General features: G+C 41.9%; 1 non-coding gene across 1 annotated transcript; it reads right to left on the bottom strand.

The window, feature by feature from the left end:
* Positions 1-2,279: 2,279 nt before the first annotated feature.
* Trnat-ugu lies at positions 2,280-2,354 on the bottom strand. Its single transcript has one exon. It is a non-coding gene; the product is annotated as a tRNA-Thr (tRNA).
* Between the last annotated feature and the right edge of the window lie 1,242 nt (positions 2,355-3,596).

Below are 3,596 nucleotides of genomic sequence, written 5' to 3' on the forward strand. Positions count from 1 at the left end.
GTGTTTTGGCCACAGAGCCACCAGTGTATACCACATCTGAATACTAAACATATAGTGCCGGTTTTTCTCTATCAGACAGTAGGGAAAATGTTCCCATGTTCTCCAAGTTAAGTTCAAAAAATGGCTCTGAGCACTATGGGACTTAACTACTGAGGTCATTAGTCCCCTAGAACTTAGAACTAGTTAAACCTAACTAACCTAAGGACATCACAAACGTCCATGCCCGAGGCATTATTCGAACCTGCGACCGTAGCGGTCTTGTGGTTCCAGACTGCAGCGCCTTTAACCGCACGGCCACTTCGGCCGGCGGTTAAGTTCCTTTCCTTTTCGTTTTTTAATCATTTATGGTACTTCCCTATTCCACACTCGTGTTCTATAATATTCCTCTTTGTTTCCCCTCGCACTTCTTCGCTTAAGTCAATTGCTTTCAATGCTCTCGGTTTAAACCGAACAACCTGTGATTTGTCTTTGTTGCTCTACTTTTCAATAACGAATAAAAACTTTTTTCTTCTGTTTCCACTTTTTGTATTACAGTTTTTCTGAATCTTAAATTTCATATTAAATGTAAGATGTCTTATAAAATTTCTGTCATAACGAATATAATTTAAAATATGTAGAATGCCTAGCAAACCGTAAGAGGGCCTGATGGCCCTAATCTTGCTAGGATAAATAAACAAATATTGCAAGATCCGTGCAGTGGAATGACGGCTGTCGTCGTCAGAAGCTTTTGGTTACTTGCCATGTTCGAGCACTTACGAAATTTCAGAAATCCAGTACTTCATATCATAGCCACGGAGCTTTCTTTTGGAAGGACAGTAGTATGGAAAGACGGAAATCGTAAGTTAATAAAATACATCACGAACGGATGCCCTCAGGGATCGATCTGTGGGCCAATCTTTTGTGATAATCGAACTCCTTCTTCTAGTCGCAACCACGGATATAATCAGGAAAAGCATGACTTGCATGCAGATAACTAGCTGGGTAGGCAAGTAGTATTATGCTTTCTAGAACACAATGGTGTTGCACGGACAATAAACAAACTGACAACTGCTATTAAGAAAATAGTTTTATCAGTTGGCCTTCATATGCCGCCGTGGTGGAGCTTACGCTCAGGTATCAATGGCTGACATAACTCCGCTTTTCCACAACAGTTCCTTACACTGGTACCATTAATTCATTGACAATACACATTCATCACTCAGAACCACTAGCAATCTTCGCCATTGAAAAAATATTCCTATGCAGACATAAAAATCGTTGCAAACCACGACAGCAGTGAGGAAAAGTCTTGCACTCAATCACCTTGCTCATATAGTTTTTCACCTATCTCACACAATTTTTCATAATGTGTGGGAAGACTAGCACGCAAAGGAATGAAAATCTTTCAGTAGTGCTATTAATAGTACATTTATCTACTTAATGGCGTGAGATAGCTATTAAAAACAGGAGTCAAGTGATAGACCCATGTCAATTATTACAATGAAATTTTTTGCAAATTCTGAAAATCTCTTCGATTTTCCTTAGAGAAGGTCATCAGGTTATTTATTTTTCCTTTTGTATGTAACAGGTTCTTGTTCATGTTTCACAAATTTTCGTTTTGCAGATCCGATGATGGTTTTTTAGCCGAAATGGCTTATCTCTTCAAATAATGCTGTGAATTTAAAATTTTAGAAAACATTCTGTTAATGGAGCGTAAACAACAATCAGTATTAAATATTAAGAGTTAGTAAAACAGTGCCGATCGCAATAGAAGTGTATTTAAATCGGCAACCGGTTTAGTCTATAACTTCGGCCATCCACAGGCCGTGAGCCAGATGACAGTGGTGGAGAGTCGGACTTCGTAATTTTTTTTGGTAGAATAAGTTGTTGTGGTGCACCACTTTACTGTTAAGATGTGACATAGAATCACTGCATTTCACATGGGAGTTTTGATGGTCACAGATGGACATCTACTATTGTAAGTTTGCATGTATATTTCCCTTATCTGCATTGCTGTCCTTACTGCAATATTTTTTTCCTGCTTGTGCTTTGTCAGGCTTAGGTATAAGTTATTGTATTTGCTGCTGCTATTTGTCAGGCATTGTATTTGACGTCCGTGCTCTTCGGGTATTGCTCCGTCCACCACCACCAGCCACCGTCATTGGGCTTACAGTTTGAACATGATTTAAACTATAGAACTAAACCTGTTGCCAACCTAAATAAACTTCGAAATAAGAATATTAATACCTTCGGATGCTGACGGGCGTTGATATATATCAATGTGGACAGGTGAAAATGTGTGCTCCGACCGGGACTCGAACCCGGGATCTCCTGCTTACATGGCAGACGCTCTATCCATCTGAGCCACCGAGGGCACGGAGGATAGTGCGCCTGCAGGGACTATCTCGCGCACGCCTCCCACGAGACCCGCATTCTCATCTTATATGTCCACACATTACATTCGTAGTGTACCTACCCAACACACACATTACTCGTGGATGACAATTCTTACCAAGTCCCGTAAGAGTTCGGGTAATATGTGTGCATCGGCACAGAAGAGGAAGGTCATGGCTGGTATTGCCAGAACTATATACTTATATGGATATGATGTCCTTTACTGAATTTTAAGCCGCGCGGGATTAGCCGAGCGGTCTTAGGCGCTGCAGTCTTATACTGTGCGGCTGGTCCCGGCGGAGGTTCGAGTCCTCCCTCGGGCATGGGTGTGTGTGTGTTTGTCCTTAGGATAATTTAGGTTAAGTAGTGTGTAAGCTTAGGGACTGATGACCTTAGCAGTTAAGTCCCATAAGATTTCACACACATTTGAACATTTTGAACTGAATTTTAATATTGTAAATGCCAAGACGTAGTTAGAGGTCCACGATCTCCTCCAATGGTAAAAGCGACCTCCAATCAAATTTTTTTTTTTTTTTTTGCCGGAAATAAGTGCTCCTTCATCCGTACACGCTCAGCTATTTGGAATTAATGTTCAATTTTTCGATGATCTTTTTTTTCTCGTGTAACGAAATAGATAGAGAATGTGTAAGTACGGTAGCCCACCTAACAACTTCTGAAGTACGAAATAGTGCATTTCATCGCTATCCCACGCAGGTAAATTTAACATTGGATCAAAGAACATTAACATTTTTGACGGAGAGCCGGTTTCATCGGATACCGGCCAACCAGACGCACTGTTGGAAGGACGATCAGCGATTTTCGTCCCGCCGACGACCAACCTGACGAACAATTTGTAAGAGACAGAGCACAAGCTCCTGTTGGAGGACAGGCAAGGAGGTTGGCGACGTTCGTTTCAAAGGAGCCATCCCGGCCTTCGCCCTAACCGATACGGAGAAACCACGTAAAAAGCAAATCTGTATAATGGGACGGGGTTATGAACCACAGCACCAACAGCATACGAGTCCATTGTCTTAACCACAACGCCACGTCAGTCGCTGTCGTTATAGGAAGACGATCTGAAGCTATCACTGAAATTGTCCACTGCGTCCGTAGCGACGTGAGCCGACTTTTGAATATCGGGAATGTGTGCTCTCCAGGTGATTCGGATCGTAGGTCCGTCAGACTCCGTTTGTCCATATACTTTCGCTTTATTTAGGAGAGGA

This window comes from Schistocerca americana, chromosome 4 (genome assembly GCF_021461395.2).
Source record: "Schistocerca americana isolate TAMUIC-IGC-003095 chromosome 4, iqSchAmer2.1, whole genome shotgun sequence".
Taxonomy (NCBI): Eukaryota; Metazoa; Arthropoda; class Insecta; order Orthoptera; family Acrididae; genus Schistocerca; species Schistocerca americana.